Source organism: Callorhinus ursinus, unplaced genomic scaffold, assembly GCF_003265705.2.
Source record: "Callorhinus ursinus isolate GAN/ISIS: 27379988/994484 unplaced genomic scaffold, GSC_fseal_2.0 scaffold2, whole genome shotgun sequence".
NCBI lineage: Eukaryota > Metazoa > Chordata > Mammalia > Carnivora > Otariidae > Callorhinus > Callorhinus ursinus.
In genome coordinates, this window is record NW_027397064.1 from 103,374,247 (window position 1) to 103,398,667 (window position 24,421).

Sequence of the window (24,421 nt, forward strand, 5' to 3'; positions counted from 1 at the left end):
TTCCTTGTTGATCTTTTGCTTAGATTATCTGTCCATTTCAGTCAGGGAAGTGTTAATGTCCCCTACTATTATTGTATTGTTGTCAATGTGTTTCTTTGCTTTTGTTATTAATTGCCTTACATAATTGGCTGCTCCCATGTTCAGGGCATAGATATTTACAATTGTTAGATCTTCTTCTTGGATAGAACCTTTAAGTAGGATATAGTGTCCCTCTTCATCTCTTATTACAGTCTTGTTTTAAAATCTAATTTGTCTGCTATAAGGATTGTCACCCCAGGTTTCTTTTGGTGTCCATTAGCATGGGAAATAGTTTTCCACCCCCCCAGTTTCAATGTGGGGATGTCTTTGGGTCTAAAATGAGTCGTTTGCAGACAGCATATTGATGGATCTTTTTTTTCAATCCAATCTGATAGCCTGTGTCTTTTGATTGGGGCATTTAGCCCATTTACATTCAGGTTGACTGTTGAAAGTTATGAATTCAGTGCCATTGTATTGCCTGTAAGGTTACTGTTACTGTATATTGTCTCTGTTCCTTTCTGATCTATGCTGCTTTTAGGCTCTCTCTTTGCTTAGAGGACCCCTTTCTTTATTTCTTGTAGGGCTGGTTTTTTGTTTGCAAATTCCTTTAGTTTTTGTTTGTCCTGGAAGCTTTTTTTTTTTTTAAGATTTTATTTATTTATTTGAGAGAGAGAGAATGAGAGACAGAGCACAAGAGGGAAGAGGGTCAGAGAGAAGCAGACTCATTGCTGAGCAGGGAGCCCGATGCGGGACTCGATCCTGGGACTCCAGGATCATGACCTGAGCCAAAGGCAGTCGCTTAACCAACTGAGTCACCCAGGAGCCCAGTCCTGGAAGCTTTTATCTCTCCTTCTATTTTCAGTGACATCCTAGCTGGATATAGTATTCTTGGCTGCATATTTTTCTCGTTTAGTGCTCTGAAGATATCATGCCAGTCCTTTCTGCCCTGCCTGGTCTCTGTGGATAGGTCTGTTGCCAATCTAATGTTTCTACCATTGTAGGTTACATATCTCTTCTCTCGAGCTGCTTTCAGGATTTTCCCTTTGTCTGTGAGACTCGTAAGTTTTACTATTAGACGTTGGGGTGTTGATCTATTTTTATTGATTTTGAGAGTTCTCTGTGCCTCCTGGATTTTGATGCCTGTTTCCTTCCCCACATTTGGGAAGTTCTCTGCTATTATTTCCTCCAGTATACCTTCTGCCCCTCTCTCTTTCTTCTTCTTCTGGGATCCCAATTATTCTAATGTTGTTTCACCTTATCGTATCGCTTATCTCTCGAATTCTGCCCTCGTGATCCTGTAGTTGTTTCTCTCTCTTTTTCTCAGCGTCTTTAGTTTCCATCATTTGGTCTTCTATATCGCTGATTCTCTCTTCTGCCTCATTTATCCTATCAGTTACTGCCCCCATTTTTTATTGCACCCTCTTAATAGGCTTTTTGATTTCCACTTGGTTAGATTTTAGTTCTTTTATTTCTCCAGAAAGGGTTTCTCTAATAACCTCCATGCTTTTTTCAAGCCCAGCTAGTATCTTTAAAGTCATGATTCTGAACTCTACGTCCGACATCGTACTAATGTCCGTATTGAGTAGGTCCCTGGCAGATGGTACTACCTCTTTTTCTTTTTGCTGAGGTGATTTTTTTCATCTTGTCATTTTGTCCAGAGGAGAATGGATGGATGAAAGAACAAAATGCTAACAGGTTAACAACATCCCCAGCAAATATACACTATACAAATCAGAAAAGACCTGAAACCAGGGGAAAAGAAAGGGAAAGAAAGAAAAAAAGAGATAAAAAAGGAAAGAAAAAGATAAAAACAAACAAAAACAGAACAAAACAAAACAGAAAAACAAAATATGATCAAATATGATCAGGCTAGTGCATAGATCAGTGCCACACACTAGATTTTGGGTGCGTTTTGGTCTGTTAGAAGAAAGTGCCTCCTAAAATTTTAAAGGAAGAAAGGCTATATATGTACAAAATAAGGGTTGATACAATGAAGGGATAGAAGATGATTGTAAAGATGAAAATTATAAAAGATTTTATAAAAGGAATTGATACGATAAGTTGTTTGAAAAAAGAAAGAAGAAGATTTAAAAAAAGGGAGAGAATGTGATCAGGCAGGAGACTAAAACAAAGCCATGCACTAGTGTTTTAGGGTATATTTTGATGTGTTAGAAGAAACTGTATCTCAAAATTTTAAAGAGAGAACAACTTATATTTATATGCCAAAAATAAGGGTAACTACTATGAAGGGGTAAAATATGACTCTAAAAATGAAAAATAAAAAATGTTTTTTTAAAAAAGGGATTGATAAGATGTTGGTTGAAAAGGGAAAAAGAAAAATTCAAAAAAAATACAGTTAAAAAATTAACTTTGAAAAACTAATGAATCATGGTAAAAAAGCCATGCATTCTATGTGGAATATTCCCCTAGCGCTGGAGTTCTCCCATTCTCCTTGATCGGTAAACTTGGTCTCGGCTTGCTGGCTGTTCGTGCTGATATTCTGGGGGAGGGGCCTGTTGCCATGGTTCCCAAATGTCTTTGCCGGAGGCGGAATTGCCCCGCCCTTGTCGGTCCAGGCTAAGCAAGCTGCTCCAGTTTGCTCTCAGGAGCTTTTTTTCCCTGCAAGCTCTTGGTACAGCTTTGGAGGACGAGAGTGAAAATGGTGGCCTCCCAATCTCCGTCTGGAGGAGCTGAGAACTCAGGCCCCGCTCCTCAGTGTGCCCCCAGAGAAAAGTAGTCAATCCTGTCTCCCTGGTCTCCGGCCGCACTCCGTGTTCACCCAGCCTGTGACTGAGCGCTTCTATCTCTGGCACTCATCCCTGTGTGGAGTCTCCAAACCCAGCAGATACCTGTGGTGAGCTTTCGTGCCTCTTCTCCCGGGGGAGGAAGGGGAGTCTCCCCGGATCTGCCACTTGTTGGGTCCCTGCTGGAGGAGTAGTAGCCCGACTGGGCCGCAGATCACAGTTTATGGCAAACCTGAGCTGAGAGCCTCGGCTTTGTCTCTGTAGCCGGCTTCCCCGCTCCAATACCTGGGAGCTCTGCCACACTCAGGGACCGCCGGTCTTTCTGTGACCCCGAGGGTCCTGAGACCAAACTGTCCCGCGAGGGTTCCATCCCCTGCTTAGCCACCGGAGCGACGTCCCTCAGCGGAGCCAGTTTCTAAAAGTTCCGATTTTGTGCTCCACGGCTCTATCACTTGCCAGAAGCAGCCGACGGAGGCCCCCTCCCCCACCGTCTATCCTCCCGAATATCGCCTCGGATGCACTTCTCCACACGTCCTACTTTCCAGAGAGTGGTCGGTTTTCTGTTCAGAGAGTTGTTGCTATGCTCTTCTTCGGTCTCCTGTTGAGTTCGTAGGTGTTCAGAATGGTTTGATCCCTATTCAGCTGAATTCCTGAGACCAGACAAAATCCAGGTCTCCTACTCCTCTGTCATCTTGCTCTAATCTGATAATTTTTATGACATTAGTGAAAACAAGTTATCACACTGAGGGATATTTATTAAAAATTAATCATAAGAGTGGAAAGATAGAAAAAAAGATGATAAAATCTTTTAATCCAGCTATAGAAAATTATGTTATCAACTTTTTGTCATGTTACTATCAAAAAGAATGAAATCTTGACATTTGCAATGATAGTTTAATTATTTTTAATTAACCCCTTATATACCTTCATGATATGTTTTTTCCACAGTTTTAAATTTTTTTCTTTGATGTCCTTCACATGACAAAAAATTGATAACTTTAATTTTCTGTAGCTGGAATAAAAGAACCAGATGGTATTATGCTAAGCAAAATAAGTCAGAGAAAGACAAATACCATATGATTTCACTCATATGTGGAATTTAAAAACAAAATAGATGAACATAGGGGAAGGGAAGGAAAGACAAAATAAGATGAAAACAGAGAGGAAGGCAAACCATAAGAGACACTGAACTCTAGGAAAGAAACTGAAGGTTGCTGCAGGGGTGGTGGGTGGGGGGATGGGGTAACTGGGTGATGGGCACTAAGGGTGTCACTTGATATAATGAGCACTGGGTGTTATATGCAACTGATAGATTACTAAATTCTACCTCTGAAATAATACAGTGTTGTTAACTAAATTGAATTTAAATAAAAAATTCAAAAAATTATACTATCTGTACCTTGTAAGATCTTTTTATATTTGCCAACTTCGAAATATTGTGTTTGTTTGTGATTTCTTTTTTCCTAAATAAGTATCCACTTATATAACTAATTACATATATTTTCTTCCAAAGAAAAGTTCCTAAAAATGGTGTAGTTCAGGCCTAGCAAGATTTAGATTTATCCCTATTAAGCATATAGCAACTATGAGGGCCATTCACTAATTACACAGGGAGTCGTCACTCAAACTTCATCAGTGAAATAAAATAATTCAGCTAATAATAAGTGTGTAATTTAGACCCTCTACACACCATTTGAACCAATTATTACATAGTTAACCATATTTTCAGGCTTTGTGTAACATACACATCCTATAAAGACAGAGATTCTAGGCAGAAATTGGGCCGCTGCAACACAGGCTATTAAAAGCTTGAACATGTGATTTGCATTAGCCTGGTCATGCAATTATCCACAGGCCATGTCTTTTCTTGATCTTACAGGCTTTTCTGAAAACTTGATCTGTCTAAAAGTAATCAGTCATGAGATGCTTGTGTGGCTCAGTGGGTTAAGTGTCTTCCTTCGGCTCAGGTCATGATCCCAGGGTTCTGGAATTGAGCCCCGCATCCACATCTGGCACCCTGCTCAGGAGGGAGTCTGCTTTTCCCCCCTCCTTCCCGCTCCTGCTCTCTCTCACTATCTCTGTCTCTCTCAAATAAATAAATAAAATATTAAAAAAGAAGTAATCAATCAAAGACCTTTCATTTAAATCTGTATTTTGTAAAATAAAACCTAAAAGGTAATTTTAATTGGAAATCTAGAAGTATTCAAGGTATTTATTTTTTAAGATTAAAAAGGCTATATATAATGACAGTCATTCCTATACCTCTGTTTTATTTTTTTATTTTACCCCAAATTCAAAGAAATCAACTCTTCTATATTGGTACATTAATAGATTCAAATACTCAATTTACTCAATTGACTTTTAATTGTCTCCCTCTTTTTTGTAACATTCCTCGTGTGGGAAACCTGATCATTGAAAAGCATTAGGCATAAAAAGTGGTTGAGTTAAAGTCTGTATATTATGAAGAAGGCATAGTAGGGCAATTAAAAACTATAGCAGGAACAGCTCTTTGGAAATTAACTAATTAAAGATTTCTTTTGCACTTCTCCAGAAAAATGTATCCATTTTAAGTAATTGTATATCCCTGTGTTTGAAATTAACATAAAGAAACTAAAATGAAGGGGGGGAAATCGGAGGGGGAGAAGAACCATGAGAGACTATGGACTCTGAGAAACAAACTGAGGGTTCTAGAGGGGAGGGGGGTGGGGATATGTGTTAGCCTGGTGATGGGTATTAAAGAGGGCACATATTGAATGGAGCACTGGGTGTTATATGCAATCAATGAATGGTGGAACACTACATCAAAAACTAATGATGTAATGTATGGTGACTAACAAAACATAATAAAATTTAAAAAAGAAACTGGTAAACCTTAATTTGAACAATTAAAATTATCTACATATAAGTTATAAATGATAATATAATAAATATAATCAGATATGGTTATAAATTAAAAATTATTAATCCATAAATTTGTATGCTGAATAAGATATATTTACTTATAATATTCTGTCATATTAATAATAAATAGCAATAGTAAATAGTAATAGCAAATTGTTAGTTAAATTGTTATGAAGAATAATGTTAGCATTTAAAAGTTTAATCTCTAAAATTTCTAAATGTTTTAGAAATGGGTGAATATAATTCTCATAGACCATTTATATCTCTTTTATTTCTAGATTTCTTCTTTATTTCAAACAAATAGACATTTACTGAGCTCTAACTTTTGGCCAAGATCATCAGAAGGTCATTTTGACTGGAAGATGATTGAGAGCAACAATGTTTGAGAATTATACTTGAATCAGGCACTAAAAGTTTGAAGTATATGATGTGTTGAGCAAGGAGGAGATGGGTACAAGAAAATGTTTTTTACTGGAATAATGCATTTTATTAAAGTCTATTTCATCTGATATTGTTTGCTACCTTTAATTTCTATGTTCTTAAGAATGTTACCTATCTGTTGCATGTATTTATTTATTTTTTATCCAATTAGGAAAAATGTTTACTTTTCTACTTCATCCTATTTAGCTCTACAGCTATTGAAACATTGGGATTCAGGTAAACATTGTATATTTTTATTTTCTTTTTATCCAAGTTTTCCAATAGTCCTTTTTTGTTGTTTTAAATTGTATTGATGGTGTTCTCTTTAGTCCTTCCCTTCTTCACCTTACTGACTTGTTAATATGATAATATGAATAATAGCATTAATAATAGATCACAGTGGATCATATTACGCACCAAGCACCATTCCAAGATATTTACATAGATTAAGGAATTTAATTATCAGAATAACTCTATGAGACTGGTACTGCTGTGATCTCCCCCTCATTTAGCAGATAAAAAAAAGAAGTTTTCAGGACTAAATTACTCTTACAAAAAGTCTGCTCTCTCCCCGCACTAACAAAGTCTGAAAACACCTCAAAAGGATCCCGCCTCTGTAAGTAACAAAAGTGTCTGCTAAGAAGAAAGTCTGCCACTCTAAAAAATTAAAATATCAAACAACATATCATTAACAGTATCCATCATGCAGTCATGAGTTACAGAATATACAAAAAAGCTAAACAATTTGACCTAGAACCAGAAATTAAATCTGTCAATAGAAACAAACAAGAATTGCAGAGATGACAGAATTAGCAGAAAATAACTTTAAAAAGGTTGTCTTAAATATGCTCAAATATTTCAAAGGTGTTTTGGAGATTTGGAGACAAAGCACATATTTACCATCCTTTGGGATGACCTGGACTCCAATTCTCCCACAACCCCATCATTACAAAGTGTTGTCAAATGCCTTCCCAGCCTCTCTTCTGGAATCTATATGCCAAAGTGGCATAAATATAACTCCCACACACATGGGAATCTGCTTCTCCTGAATCAAGTTCCCCTAATTCTTTTCTGCCTTCGTAGCTTACTGTGTGCTTAAACAAATCCTATAGATATTGCCCACTTTCTAGAGTTCTCATTGGTAGAGTTTACTTGGATTACCATGTGTGCCATTTCTGAAAGCAGAGATCTACATTTAAATGTTAATAGACATGTGATTTTAGAAGGCTTGATGTTAATATTTTAGTCACCCACAATCACCAAAAGAAAGGAACTTAGGATCTGAAAACTAATAACCCCTTCCATGTTCCTATGTTGTTTATTTTTTTTAATTTTATTTTATTATGTTAGTCACCATACAATACAGCATTAGTTTTTGATGTTGTTTATTCTTTTATTGCTACATTTTTTTCTTTTTACTTAAAAAGTCTTTAACTGTTTATATATTGTTTATATTTACCTATGTGATTATAAATAAATGTAAGTGATTTGGTTGCCATTCTTTCTACTATCTCACTCCTTATTCTGGATTTAATTCTTTTTCTCACTTACATGTTTCCTCTTTATTAAAATGAGGAATAACAAACAACTATGAAATGCATATAGTGTAATATCCTTAAATTTACAGTTTAATGATGTTATCACATGTCATCCACTAAGACAACATATGGAATGTATATGGATCTCTTAAGGTGCCTTGTATCTTTTCCCAATCTATAAACCTGAGGTATCTGCTAACATAATTTCTGTCATCATCGATTATTCAAATAATTTGTTAGTTAATATTGTCAATCAAATCACATATACTTACTGATTTTTTTTACCTATTCTATCACCTACAAAGAGACATACAAGGAACACCTGGGTGTCACAGTTGGTAAAGTGTCCAACTCTTGGTTTTGGCTCAGGTCATATCTCAGTGTCACAAGATCAAGCCCCATGTCAGGGTCTGTACACAGCACAGGGTTGGCTTGGAATTCTCTCTCCCTCACCCTCTGCCCCTCCCACACATGTGCTCACTTTCTCTCTCAAATAAATAAATAAATCTTAAGAGAGAGAGAGAGAGAAAGAGAGAGACATGCAAAAATCTCCATCCATGAGTGTGGATTTGTCTATTTCTCTTTTTAGTTTATTACTTTATATCATATATTTTAAGTTATATTTTTAGATTAACACAGCATTGTTATGATATTTCTATTGAATGCTTATTACTTTCTATTGAATGCTTATTTTTTCTGAATGATTTAAAGATTTTTACCTTTGTTTTGGTTTCAGCAATATGGCTTTGGTGTATTTGCTTTTTTATCATATATTTGATTTTTACAATTGGGTTTTTCTTCCTTTTTGGGGTGTTGTATTTCAGATGGTTACTAATCTTGTTTTGTGTCATTAGGCTTTTTGAATGTATGGGTAGATACCTTTCATCAACTTGAAAAATTCTTAACTTTTTTTCTTTTCAAATATTGACTCTGCTCCATTGTTTTTCTCTCCACTTTTTTCAGTCAATGTGTTTATTCAATATGCTGTATTTATTTGTTTTAATTTTTTCTCTCTGTTTGGATAATTTATATTAATATATCTCTGAGTTTATTAACCCATCTTCTTACTATGTTTAGTCTGCTGTTAAATATGTCTGATGAGTTGAAAAAATTCAATAACTGAAATTCAAAAAAAATCACAACAGGGTTTCAACAGCGAATTTCAACTAGCAGAAAAAGGAATAAGTAAAGTTGAAGATACATTGATAAAGATTATACGAGCTGAAGATGGAGGTTATACAAACTAAAGAACAGAGAGAAACAAGAATGAAGAAAAATAGAGAAAAGTAGGATACCATTAAGGGTACTAATAAAAGCATAATTAGAGGACAAGAAAGAGGAAAGGAAAAGAAAATATCTTCAAAGAAATAATGTTGAACACTTCCTGAATTTATTGAGAAACAATAACCTACATTTCTAGAAAGTTTGATAAATTCCAAATAGGATAAACATAAAAAGATTCACAAACAGACTCATTATAATAAAAGTGCTGAAACTCAAGGGCCAGGAAAAAAAGATCTTGAATAAAACAAAAGAAAAAAAAACAACTCTTTTCTTACAAGGGAATCCCAATAATATAAACAGTAATTTTCTCAACAGAAACAATAGATGCCAGAAATCTATGGGATAACATATTCACAATGCTCAGAGAAGAAATTGTCAACCTTGCAAGAATCTTATATCCAGAAAGGCCATTTTTCAGAAGTAAAGATAAAGAATTTCTCAGGTTAACAAGAGCAGAAAATTTGTTGCTAACAAATCTGCCTTATGGTAAATAGTAAAGGAAGTTCTGCAGGCTAAAAGCAAGAGATCGTACATAGTAATTCAAGTCCAAATAAATAAATAACCACCAACAAAATTATCATGTAAGTATAAAAGTTTAAATGAATTTTTATCCTTTTTACTTACCATTAAATTGTATAGAATCATATATATATAATTTGTTTTTGGACGCATAATGTAAATGCAATATATATGAGATATTTTGCAAACAATAGCACGAAGGAGGTGGGTGGGAGCAAAGCTCTACTGAGCTAAGGAAATGATAGATAAAAATACATGGTATATGTTGAATTTGAAACATTAAAATGTAATATCTATAATAATAATAATAATACATAAAAAGAGGGAAAAGGAATAGCACTGTATAGGAGTAATGTTTCCATATATCACTGGATTGAGCCACTGAGTCTGAAGCTTATTCTTGTAAGTTAGGATATATATGGTTAACCATACAAACACCAGTAAAAAAGAAAAAAAATCTCAAAACTAGAGTAAAAACAATCAGCAACAAAAATGCATATATTACATTAGAAAATAATTTATTTAATGCAAATAAAGGAATAAAGGAAGGATAGAGAAATATAAGTCACATAGTAAACAAAGTATAGAATAATAGATGTGAATCTAACAATATCAGTAACATTACAAACGGATGATAGATAAAATGCACAGGGCTTCCTTCTGAAGTGATAAAAATGTTCTGTTTTACTGTGGTAATGGGTGCACATGTCTATGATATGGGTTAATTACATAGTAATGTGAACTGTATTTCAATAGTGCTGTTAAATTTTCCATTTAGTTCTTTAACAATCTGCCTGCAAACTTTTAATTTTTTAAAAATTTTTATATATTTTAATTTATTTGTTTTGTAGTTGGAATTACATATTTTTAAATTTGTGTTTGAATTTGTCCTCCCTCCTCCTCCCTCCTTATGACCTTCACTCATAGTAAATTATTTCTTTGTATGTTTTTTGAATTTACATTTCAAGTTTATATTAACAGGAATTTATTGATGTGTATTCTTGCTGAAAAGTATAATCCTCTATATTAGATTGTAATCGTTTCCACCAGGTGCCCCAGAGGTGTGTTGGAGGTATTAAGATCCAGGACCCAATACAAATATTAAAATATGTTCAAATTAAGTAGCAATCATGGGAATGTTATTTAATTTTTTGTTGTTATTTTAAGTTTTTATTTAAATTTTAGTTAGTTAATATGTAATGTAATATTAGTTTCAGGAGTAGAATTTAGTGATTCATCACTTGCATATAACACCCAGTGCTCATCACAAGTTCTCTCCTTAATTCCCATCACCCATTTAGCTCATCTCCTGCTCACCTACCCTCCAGCAACCCTCAGTTTGTTCTCTATAGTTAATGGTCTCTTATTATTCCTCCCTCTCTTTTTTTTTCTTCCTTTTATGTTCATCTGTTTCATTTCTTCAATTCCACATATGCGTGAAATTATATGGTATTTATCTTTCTCTTATTTCATTTAGCATAATACACTCTAGCTCCATCCACATTGTTGTAAATGGGACGATTTCATTCTTTTTGATGGCTGAGATATTCCATTGTATGTATATAATATATATAATATATATAATATATACTCTTAATATTATATATAATATATGACATATACTACATCTTTATCCTTTCATTAGTCTATGGACATTTGGGCTCTTTCCACACTTTGGTTATTGTTGACAATGCTGCTATAAACATCAGGGTGCATGTGCCTCTTTGTATCTGTATTTTTGTATCCTTTGAATAAATACTCAGTTGTGCAATTCCTGGGTCATAGGGTAGTTTTATTTTTTTTATTTTATTTTTTAAAAGATTTTATTTATTTATTTGACAGAGAGAGACACAGTGAGAGAGCCAGGCCCCCTGCAGAGCAGGGAGCCCGATGTGGGGCTCGATCCCAGGACCCTGGGATCATGACCCGAGCCGAAGGCAGACGCTCAACTGAGCCACCCAGGTGCCCCAGGGTAGTTTTATTTTTAACTTCTTGAGGAACCTCCATACTGTTTTCAGAGTCGCTGTATCAGTTTGCAAAAAGTAAAACCCTAAGTTACATTTCAAATCCATGATGGCCAGTTTTGTTTTTTCTCAAATTCTAATAACATAAAGTATTGATAGGGATGTAGGGAAATGATATAAATCAAGCTTCACTGGTAGGAGTATAAATGTTTACAACCACATGTTTCAACATACTAGAAATTCATTTTAAGGGTTTACATCAAAGAATATCTATTGTCTATAAGTAATTTTCTGTAACACAGAATCATAGAAACAACCTAAATAGGAGACTTGGCATATATAACGATTTTAATAAATGGAATGGAAATATTACAAAGCACTTAAAATGAATAAATCAAATATAGATATATTAATATGGATTGGATAATTCCCAAAACAGTGATTTTCAAGGAAAATGGAAATTTGTAAAACAAAAAAATACAACATGATACCATTTTATTATTTTAGGGAAATTGTGTGTGTGTGTGTGTGTGTGTGTGTGTGTGTGTTATACAGAGCATTATTAAGTTTAAATTATTAATTGCAGTAATGGGAACCAAATTCCACTCAAGAGGTAGGAGATTCTGGTGGTAGTTCTATCTGGGCTATAGAAAGAGACAACAAATAAATATAAACATGTTAATCAAATAGATAACTGGCAAAATATTAAATTCAGGTAATAGGCAGCCAGAAGTTCTTTATTATTATTATTATTATTATGTTATGTTAATCACCATACATTACATCATTAGTTTTTGATGTAGTGTTCATTGATACATTGTTTGTGTATAACACCCAGTGCTCCATGCAGAATGTGCCCTCTTTAATACCCATCATCAGGCTAAACCATCCCCCACCCCCTCCCCTCTAGAACCCTCAGTTTGTTTCTCAGAGTCCATAATCTCTCATGGTTCATCTCCCCCTCCAATCTCCCTCCGAGCAAGATTCCTTGCTGCTATCTTCTTCTTTTTTTTCTTTAACATATAATGTATTATTTGTTTCAGAGGTACAGGTCTGTGATTCAACAGTCTTACACAATTCATAGTGCTCACCATAGCACATAACCTCCACAATATTTTTCACCTAGCCACCCCATCCCTCCCACCCCCCACCACTCCAGCAACCCTCAGTTTGTTTCCTGAGATTAAGAATTCCTCATATCAGTGAGGTCATATGATACATGTCTTTCTCTGATTGACTTATTTGGCTCAGCATAATACCCTCCAGTTCCAACCATGTAGTTGCAAATGGCAAGATTTCATTCCTTTAGATGGCTGCATAATATTCCGTTGCATATATATACCACTTCTTCTTTATCCATTCATCTGTTGATGGACATCTTGGCTCTTTCCATAGTTTGGTTATTGTGGACATTGCTGCTATAAACATCGGGGTGCATGTACCCCTTCAGATCTCTACATTTGTATCTTTGGGGTAAATACCCAGTAGTGCAATTGCTGGATCGTATGGAAGCTCTATTTTCAACTTTTTGAGGAACCTCCAGACTGTTTTCCAGAGTGGCTGCACCAGCTTGCATTCCCACCAACAGTGCAGGAGGGTTTCCCTTTCTCTGCATCCGTGCGAACATCAGTCATTTCCTGACTTATTAATTTTAGCCATTCTGACTGGTGTGAGGTGGTATCTCATTGAGGTTTTGATTTGGATTTCTCTGATGCCGAGCGACGTTGAGCACTTTTTCATGTGTCTGTTGGCCATTTGGATGTCTTCTTTGGAAAAATGTCTGCTCATGACTTCTGTCCATTTCTTGATTGGATCATTTGTTCTTTGGCTGTTGAGTTTATTTTTTAATTTTTTTTAAGATTTTATTTATTTATTTGACAGAGAGAGAGAGAGATAATGAGAGAGAGAACACAAGCAGGGGAAGTGGGAGAGGGAGAAGCAGGCTTCCCGTGGAGCAGAGAGCCCAAAGTGGGGCTCGATTCCAGGACCCTGGGATCATGACCTGAGCTGAAGGCAGACGCTTAATGACTGAGCCACCCAGGCGCCCCAATTTGGGTGTTGAGTTTAATAAGCTCTTTATAGATTTTGGATACTAGCCCTTTAGCTGAACTCTTCAGAGTATAGAAACAGAGGGTACATACCTCAATATCATAAAAGCCATCTGTGAAAAACCTACAGTGAATATCATTCTCAATGGGGCAAAACTGAGATTTTTTTCCCCTAAGGTCAGGAACGCAGCAGGGATGTCCACTATCACCACTGCTATTCAACATAGTATTAGAAGTCCTAGCCACAACAATTAGACAACAAAAAGAAATCAAAGGCATCCAAATCAGCAAAGAAGAAGTCAAACTCTCACTCTTTGCAGATGATATGATACTTTATGTGGAAAACCCAAAAGACTCCACCCCAAAACTGCTAGAACTCATACAGGAATTCAGTAAAGTGGCAGAATATAAAATCAATGCACAGAAATCAATGGCATTCCTATACAGCAACAACAAGACAGAAGATAGAGAAATTAAGGATTCGATCCCATTTTCAATTCCACCCAAAACCATAAGATACTTAGGAATAAATTTAACCAAAGAGGCAAAGGATCTGTACTCAGAAAACTATAAAGTACTCATGAAAGAAATAGAAGAAGACACAAAGAAATGGAAAAACATTCCATGCTCATGGTTTGGAAGAACACATATTGTGAAGATGTCAGTGCTACCTAGAGCAATCTACACATTCAATGCAATCCCTATCAAAATACCATTAACTTTTATCCAAGAAATGGAACATATAATCCTAAAATTTGTAGGGAACCAGAAGAGACCCCGAATAGCCAGAGGAATGTTGATAAAGAAAAGCAAAGCTGGTGGCATCAGAATTCCGGACTTCAAGCTCTATTACAAAGCTGTCATCATCAAGACAGTGTGGTACTGGCACAAAAACAGACACATAGATCAATGGAACAGAATAGAGAGCCCAGAAATGGACCCTCAACATTATGGTCAACTAATCTTCGACAAAGCAGGAAAAAATGTCGAATGGAAAAAAGACAGTCTCTTCAACAAATGGTGTTGGGAAAATTGGACAGCCACATGCAGAAGAATGAAACTGGACCATTTCCTTACACCACACACAAAAATAGACTCTAAATGGTTGAAAGACCTAAATGTGAGACAGGAGTCCATCAAAATCCTAAAGAACACAGGTAGCAACCTCTTAGACTTCAGCCGCAGCAACTTCTTCCTAGAAACATCGCCAAAGGCAAGAGAAGCAAGGGCAAAAATGAACTATTGGGACTTCATCAAGATAAAAAGCTTTTGCACAGCAAAAGAAACAGTCCACAAAACCAAAAGACAACCAACAGAATGGGGGAAGATATTTGCAAATGATATATCAGAAGTTCTTTTTTTTTATTTTAAGGATTTATTTATTTATTTTAGAGAAAGAGAGAGCAAGAATTGGAGGGGCAAAGGCAGAGAGAGAATCTCAAGCAGACCCTGTACTGAGCATGAAGCCTGATGCTAGGCTAGATCTCAGGACCCTAAGATCATGACCTGAGCTGAAACCAAGAGTCAGATATATAACCCACTGTGCCACCCAGGCACCCCAAGCAGCCAGCTGTTCTATTTTATGTTTCCCTAAAAAATGGACAAGAAAGGATTTCCAGTTTGAAAGATATCTGGATATTAAATTTATTTGGAATGTAGTAAATTTTTGTAGAGATACATAAATTTTTGTAGATATGATTTTAAAGAATAACAATAAAATCGCATTCAAAGGGAGTTCTTAAATATTTAGCAATAAAGAAAACAGACTTGCTTTTAATAATCAAAACTCAGAATACTCAGAAATTCAAAGTATCAAGAAAAAGTAAAATTATTTCAAACCTGAAATATCTATTCAGCAATTAGTCCAGAACTTTATTATATCTTGAGATTGCAGTAGTGTATAAAAAAAGTTAATGAAGAGACAAGTTTTCCTGTTTCACTTAATAAATTTTAAGTTGCTTTAATTGTCAGTTATTAAAATATGAGGGTCTGACAAAATATAGAGCCTATTTTCTACTATTACTGCATTGGAATAAAATGATAATAATATTGACAACTAATATTTGCCCCAGTGCATAGATCAGTTTTTGTCTTATTTTTAATACCTCATTAATAATTAGAATTGCAGAATATGAACAGATGTAGGTCTGTATTCAAAAAGACAATGTGTGTTCATTCTTTTTCACACTTATAAAACTTTACTAAGTGTATTCATAATTCCAAGAATGTTAAATGCAAATAGTAAATGGCCAGGTATGAGAAGGCATGGAAGCCTCTCTTTTAGGAAATGGAAAAAGAAAAATTTGTTTCATACACATGAAGAGGAAAATACAGATACATTTGAGTGTATTAAAGACAAACTGAAATATAAAGCTATGGAATAGAGGTAAATATTTGCAGCACTCTTAAAAACTGGTATCTAGATCATATATAAAAAATGTTTTTGTTATAAAGAGCTTTGAAAAAATAAAATAAAAAGTTTAGTGTACAGTAAAACATGTAGAAAAAGCATGAAAACTCAGTTTAAAAAAATCTGGATTTCCAATAAATGTTCAAAAAGTTTATATCCCTATAAATCTAAGAAATGCCATTTCATGGCAATAAATTCAAACAACCAAAAATCTCTGATAATGCAAAACATTATTTAAGGATATGACAATATAGGTATACTCATATATGTGAGATTAGAAACTATTACAATAACTTCTCAGGACTAATTGTGTTTCACTATTTTAGTCAATTTAAAGTGTAGACTTCATACCCACCACCTTCATTTGCATTCTTATGGGCGTGAATTTAATAATGTTCCAAGCACTGTTTGTAATTAAGAACATGGACTATCAGTGGGGCGGAGTAAGATGGCGGAGGAGTAGGAGACCTGGATTTCATCTGGTCTCAGGAATTCAGCTGAATAGGGATCAAACCATTCTGAACACCTACGAACTCAACAGGAGATTGAAGAGAAGAATAGCAACAACTCTCTGAACAGAAAAGCGACCACTTACTGGAAAGTAGGGCGTGCAGAGAAGTGAATCCGAGGTGATATTTGGGAGGATAGACAGCAGGGGAGGGGGCCTCCGATGGCTGCTTCTGGCAAGTGCTAGAGCCGTGGAGCACAAATTGGAAATTTTAGAAGTTGGCTCCATGGAGGTACGTCACTCCAGTGGCTAAGCTGAGGGTGGAACCCTCGCAGGACAGTGTGGTCTCAGGACCCTCGGGGTCACAGAAAGACTGGGGGTGCCTGAGTGTGGCAGAGCTCCCAGGTATTGGAGCAGGGAAGCCGGCTGCAGAGACAGAGCTGAGGTGTGGGCTCTCAGCTCGGGGTTTCCATAAACTGTGATCAGTGACATTTGGGCCACTGCTCTTCCAGCAGGGACCCAACAAGCGGCAAATCAGGGGAGACTCCCCTTCCTCCCCCGGGAGGAGTGGCATGGAAGTGCACCGCAGGGAACTGCTGGGTTTGGAGACTCCACGGGGGTCGGTGCCAGAGATAGAAACGCTCGGTCACAGGCTGGGGGAGCACGAAGTGCGGCCAGAGACCGGGGAGACGGGAGTGACTGACTGCTTATCTCTGGGGGTGCACTGAGGAGCGGGGCCCGAGTTCTCGGCTCCTCCAGGGCAGAGATTGGGAGGCCGCCATTTTCACTATTGTCCCCCAATGCTGTACAGAAAACTTGCAGGGAACAAAAGCTCCCAAGAGCAAACCCAAACAGATTGCTTAGCCCGGACCGACAAGGGTGGGGCAATTCCGCCTCTGGCAAAGACATTTGGGAACCATGCAACAGTCCCCTCCCCCAGAAGATCAGCACGAACAGCCAGCCAAGACCAAGTTTACCGATCAGTGAGAACAGCAGAACTCCAGTGCTAGGGGAATACTGCACATAGAATTCATGGCTTTTTTACCATGATTCATTAGTCTTTCAAAGTTAATTTTTTAACTGTTTTTTTTTTAATTTTTCTTTTTCCCTATTTCAACCATCTTATCAATCCCTTTTTTTTCAAAAAACATTTTTATTTTTCATTTTTAGAGTCACATTCTATCCCTTCATAGTAGTTACCCTTGTTTTTGGCAGATATATATATAAGTTGTTCTCTCTTTAAAATTTTGAGATACAGTTTCTTCTAATATATCAAAATATTGCTAAATCTGTAGTATATGGCTTTGTTCTAGTCTCCTGCCAGGTTACATTCTCCCACCCTGTTTTTTTCCTTCTTTCTTTCCTTTTTTTTAATCCTCTTCTTTCTTTTTTCAAACATCTTATCAATTCCTTTTTTAAAATTTCTAATAATTTTCATCTTTACAGTCATATTCCTTCCCTTCTTTGTATCAACACTTATATTGTGTACATATATAAATCTTTCTTTCTTTAAAATTTTAGGAGGCACTTTCTTTTAACAGACTATAGTACACTAAAAATCTAGTGTGTGGCACTGATCTATGCACCAGCCTGATCATATTTGAGCATATTCTGTTTTTTTGTTCTGTTTTTGTTTGTTTTTATCTTTTTCTTTTCCTTTTTTTTTCTTTCTTTTTTCTTTCTTTCCCTTTTTTTCCCCCTGGTTTCAGGTCTTTTCTGATTTGATTAGAGTATATTTTCTGGGGACATTGTTAGCCTGCTTGCATTTTGTTCTCTCATTCATCTATTCTCCTCTGAACAAAATGACAAGACAAAAAAAATCACCTCAACCAAAAGAACAAGAGGTAGTACTGTCGGCCAGGGACCTTCTCAATACGGACATTAGTGCAATGTTGGACCTAGGGTTCAGAATCATGACTTTAAAGATACCAGCTGGGCTTGAAAAATGCATGGAAGTTATTAGAGAAACACTTTCTGGAGAAACAAAAGAACTAAAATCTAACCAAGTCGAAATCAAAAAGCCTATTAATGAAGTACAATCAAAAATGGGGGCACTAACTGCTAGGATAAATGAAGCAGAAGAATCAGCAATATAGAAGGCCAAATGATGGAAAATAAAGAAGCTGAGAAAAAGAGAGATAAACAACTACTGGATCACGAGGGCAGAATTCAAGCGATAAGTGATACCATAAGATGAAACAATATTAGAATAATTGGGATCCCAGAAGAAGAAGAAAGAAAGAGAGGGGCAGAAGGTATATTGGAGCAAATTATAGCAGAGAACTTCCCTAATGTGAGGAAGGAAACAGGCATCAAAATCCAGGAGGCACAGAGAACTCCTCTCAAAATCAAAAAAATAGGTCAACAACCCAACATCTAATAGTAAAACTTACAAGTCTCAGAGACAAAGAGAAAATCCTGAAAGCAGCTCGGGAGAAGAGATATGTAACCTACAATGGTAGAAACATTAGATTAGCAACAGACCTATCCACAGAGACCTGGCAGGCCAGAAACGACTGGCATATCTTCAGAGCACTAAACGAGAAAAATATGCAGCCAAGAATACTATATCCAGCTAGGCTATCATTGAACATAGAGATAAAAATCTTCCAGGACACACAAAAACTAAAGGAATTTGCAAACACGAAACCAGCCCTATAAGAAATATTGAAAGGGGTCCCCTAAGCAAAGAGAGAGTGTAAAAGCAGCATGGACTGAAAGGAATACAGACAATATACAGTAACAGTCACTTTACAGACAATAGAATGGCACTAAATTCATATCTTACCCTGAATGTAAATGGGCTAAATGCCCCAATCAAAAGACACAGGCTATCAGATTGGATTAAAAAACAAGACCCATCAATATGCTGTCTGCAAGAGACTCATTTTAGACCCAAAGACACCCCCAGATTGAAAGTGAGGGGGTGGAAAACAATTTACCATGCTAATGGACACCAAAAGAAAGCTGGGGTGTCAAACCTTATATCAGACAAATTAGATTTTAAAACAAAGACTGTAATAAGAGATGAGGAAGGATACTATATCCTACTTAAAGGGTCTATTCAACAAGAAGATCTAACAATTGTAAATATCTATGCCCCCAACATGGGAGCAACCAATTATATAAGGAAATTAATAACAAAAGCAAAGAAACACATTGACAACAATACAATAATAGTGGGGACCTTTAACACCCCCTGACTAAAATGGACAGATCTTCTAAGCAAAAGATCAACAAGGAAATAAAGACTTTAAATGACACACTGGACCAAATGGACTTCACAGACATATTCAGAACATTCCATCCCAAAGCAACGGAATACACATTTTCTCTAGTGCCCATGGAACATTCTCCAGAATAGATCACATCCAAGGTCACAAATAGGGTCTCAACCGGTACCCAAAGATTGGGATTATTCCATGCATATTTTCAGAACACAATGCTTTGAAACTAGAACTCAATCACAAGAAGAAAGTCAGAAAGAACTCAATTACATGGAGGCTAAAAAGCATCCTACTAAAGAATGAATGGGTCGACCAGGAAATTAAAGAAGAATTAAAAAAAATCATGGAAACCAATGAAAATGAAAATACAACTGTTCAAATTCTTTGGGATGCAGCGAAGGCAGTCCTAAGAGGAAGTATATAGCAATATAAGCCTTTCTCAAGAAATAAGAAAGGTCTCAAATACACAACCTAACCCTACACCTAAAGAAGCTAGAGAAAAAACAGCAAATAAAGCCTAAACCCAGCAGGAGAAGAGACATAATAAAATCAGAGCAGAAATCAATGAACTAGAAACCAAAAGAACAGTAGAACAGATCAACGAAACTAGGAGCTGGTTCTTTGAAAGAATTAACAAGATTGATAAACCCCTGGCCAGACTTATCAAAAAGAAAAGAGAAAGGACCCAAATCAACAAAATCATGAATGAAAGAGGAGAGATCACAACCAACACCAAAGAAATACAAACAATTATAAGAACATATTATGAGCAAATATATGTCAGCAAATTACATAACCTGGAAGAAATGGATGCATTCCTAGAGATGTATCAACTACCAAAATTGAACCAGGAAGAAATAGAAATTATGAACAGACCCCTAACCACTAAGGAAATTGAAGCAGTCATCAAAAGTCTCCCAACAAACAAAAGCCCATGGCCAGATGGCTTCCCAGGGGAATTCTACCAAACACTTAAAGAATTAATACCTATTCTACTGAAACTGTTCCAAAAAATAGAAATGGAAGGAAAACTTCCAAACTCATTTATGAGGCCACCATTACCTTGATCCCCAAACCAGACAAAGACCCCATCAAAAAGGAGAATTACAGACCAATATCCTTGATGAACATGGATGCAAAAATTCTCACCGAAATACTAGCCAATAGGATCCAACAGTACAGAAAAGGATTATTCACCATGACCAAGTGGGATTTATCCCTGGGCTGCAAGGTTAGTTCAACATCTGCAAATCAATCAACATGATACAATATATTAACAAAAGAAAGAACAAGAATCATATGATCCTCTTAATAGATGCAGAGAAAGCATTTGACAAAGTACAGCATCCTTTTTTTTTTAAAGAATTTATTTATATGACAGAGAGAGATACAAGGAGAGAGGAACACAAGCAGGGGGAGTGGGAGAGGGAGAGGCAGGCCTCCCACAGAGCAAGTAGCCCGATGCGGGCCTGGATCCCAGGACTCTGGGATCATGACCTAAGCTGAAGGCAGACACTTAATGACTGAGCCACCCAGGCACCCCTACAGCCTCCTTTCTTTCTTTTTACTTTTACAGCCTCCTTTCTTGATCAAAACTCTTCAGAGTACAGGGATAGAGCATACAAACCTCAATGTCATAAAAAGCCGTCTATGAAAAACCTACAGCAAATATCATTCTCAATGGGGAAAACCTGAGAACGTTCCCCCTAAGGTCAGGAACACGACAGGGATGTCCACTATCACCACTGCTATTCAACATAGTATTAGAAGTCCTAGCCACAGCAATCAGACAACAAAAAGAAATCAAAGGCATCCAAATCGGCAAAGAGGAAGTCAAACTCTCACTCTTTGCAGATGATATGATACTTTATGTGGAAAATCCAAAAGACTCCACCACAAAACTGCTAGAATTCATACAGGAATTCAGTAAAGTAGCAGGATATAAAATCAATGCACAGAAATCAATGGCATTCCTATACACTAACAACAAGACAGAAGAGAGACAAATCAAGGAGTCGATCCCATTTACAATTGCACCCCAAACCATAAGATACCTAGGAATAAATGTAACCAAAAAGGCAAAGGATTTGTACTCAGAAAACTATAAAATACTCATGAAAGAAATTGAGGAAGACACAAAGAAATGGAAAAATGTTCCATGCTCATGGATTGGAAGAACAAACTTTGTGAAGATGGCAATGCTACCTAGAGCAATCTACACATTCATGCAATCCCCATCAAAATACCACCCACTTTTTTCAAAGAAATGGAACAAATAATCCTAAAATTTGTATGGAACCAGAAGAGACCCCGAATAGCCAGAGGAATGTTGAAAAAGAAAAGCAAAGCTGGCGGCATCACAATTCCGGACTTCCAGCTCTATTAGAAAGCTGTCATCATCAAGACAGTATGGTACTGGCACAAAAACAGACACATAGATCATTGGAACAGAATAGAGAGCCCAGAAATGGACCCTCAACTCTATGGTCAACTAATCTTTGACAAAGCAGGAAAGAATGTCCAATGGAAAAAAGTCTCCTCAAAAAATGGTGTTGGCAAAATTGGACAGCCACATGCAGAAGAATGAAACTGGACCATTTCCTTACACTACACACAAAAATAGACTCCCAATGGTTGAAAGACCTAGATGTGAGACAGGAGTCCATCAAAATCCTAAAGGAGAACACGGGCAGCAACTTTTCGACCTCAGCTGCATCAACTTCTTCCTAGAAATATCGCCAAAGGCAAGGGAAGCAAGGGCAAAAATGAACTGTTGGGTTTTCATCACGATAAAAAGACTTTGCACAGCAAAGTAACAGTCCACAAAACCAAAAGTCAACCGACAGAATGAGAGAAAACATTTGGAAATGACATATCAGATAAAGGCTAGTATCTAAAATCTATAAAGAACTTATCAAACTCAATACCCAAAGAACAAATAATCTAATCAAGAAATGGGCAGAAGATGTGAGCAAACATTTTTCCAAAGAAGACTTCCAAATGGCCAACAGACACATGAAAATATTCTCAACATCGCTCAGCACCAGGGAAATCACAATCAAAACCTCAATGAGATACCACCTCACACCAGTCAGAATGGTTAAAATTAACATGTCAGGAAATGACAGATGTTGGCGGGGATGTGGAGAAAGGGGAACCCTCCTACACTGTTGGTGGGAATGCAAGCTGGTGCAACCACTCTGGAAAACAGTATGGAGGTTCCTCAAACAGTTGAAAATAGAGCTACCATACGATCCAGCAATTGTACTACTGGATATTTAACCCAAAGATACAAATGTAGGGATCCGAAGGGGTTGTGCACCTCAGTGTTTATAGCAGTAATGTCCACAATAGCCAAACTGTGGAAAGAGCCAAGATGTCCATTGACAGATGAATGGATAAAGAAGAGGTGGTATATATACACAATGGAATATTATGCAGCCATCAAAAGGAATGAGATCTTGTCATTTGCAACGACACGGATAGTACTTGAAGGTGTTATGCTGAGTGACAAGTCAATCAGAGAAAAACATGTATCATATGACCTCACTGATATGAGGAATTCTTAATCTCAGGAAACAAACTGAAGGTTGCTGGAGTAGTGGGGGGGATAGAAGGGATGGGGTGGCTGGGTGATAGACATTGGGTAAGGTATGTGCTATGGTGAGCGCTGTGAATTGTGCAAGACTGTTGAATCACAGATCTGACCTCTGAAGCAAATAATGCAATATATGTTAAAAAAAAAAAAAAGAAGAAGAAGAAGATAGCAGGAGGGGAAGAATGAAGGGGGGGAAATCGGAGGGGGAGACGAACCCTGAGAGATGATGGACTCTGAAAAACAAACTGAGGGTTCTAGAGGGGAGGGTGTTGGGGGGATGGATTAACCTGGTGATGGGTATTAAAGAGGGCACGTTCCATGTAGAGCATTGGGTATTATGCACAGACGATGACTCATGGAACACTACATCAAAAACTAATGATGTAATGTATGGTGATTAACATAACAATAAAAAATAAGGAAAAAGAACATGGAGTATCAGGAATTTCTATTAAAAGAGGAATAAATGCATTTTAAGTTAATAAATTGTAAAATAATCAAATAGTATTCAGCAGTTTAATTGAGGAAAATATATACACATGAATCTTGAAAAGATAATATTGAAAAAATAAGTAATTTCTTTAAAAATATGTACAATATGTCTGGTAACTATAATGTTAAAATGGTGATATATTTTAAAATTAATTATACTACAGTTTATATTTTTAATGAATATATTTATATATGTGTGGGAGTAATACGATTAACTTGCTGTTTTTACTTGGGGAGAAAAATATTGAGAAAGGGATTGAAAGAGATGCTTTGCTCTTATCTATAGTTTCCATGTTTAATCTTAAAAAGGTTTAAATTAAATGTGATATAATATGAACATTTTTTAAACTCATTTCTGAGTATATATTTTCTATAGTGTTAAGTAAGTGTGAACTAATTCACAATTTAAAATATAAGAAAATCACAATGCCAAGCCTACCTTCCATTCCCTGTACAGAAAACTCTTCTTACAATTTTTATACTCTTTGCAAATATATGAAAAAATGCATTGACAGCTTCATTGAGTCAGAATTGGTAATGTGTTTGGAATTATTTTCCTTATAAACAAATTTTGCAGTGGGCCAGGATCATGTTGCTTATAAACCATCTTCTGTCTTCAGGGAACTAAATCAAGAAAATGACAGATAAAGTTTTGTGCATAAATATGGCATTTTCAAATAAAAATTCTGCATGATCTTTTTAAATAGTGAAAAGATAGAATAAACAACTTACATTTTTGAAATAAAATATGTGATTTTTAGGACATGTGTAGGGGAGTCTATATTTAATTTCAAGTGATGATTCAAACCA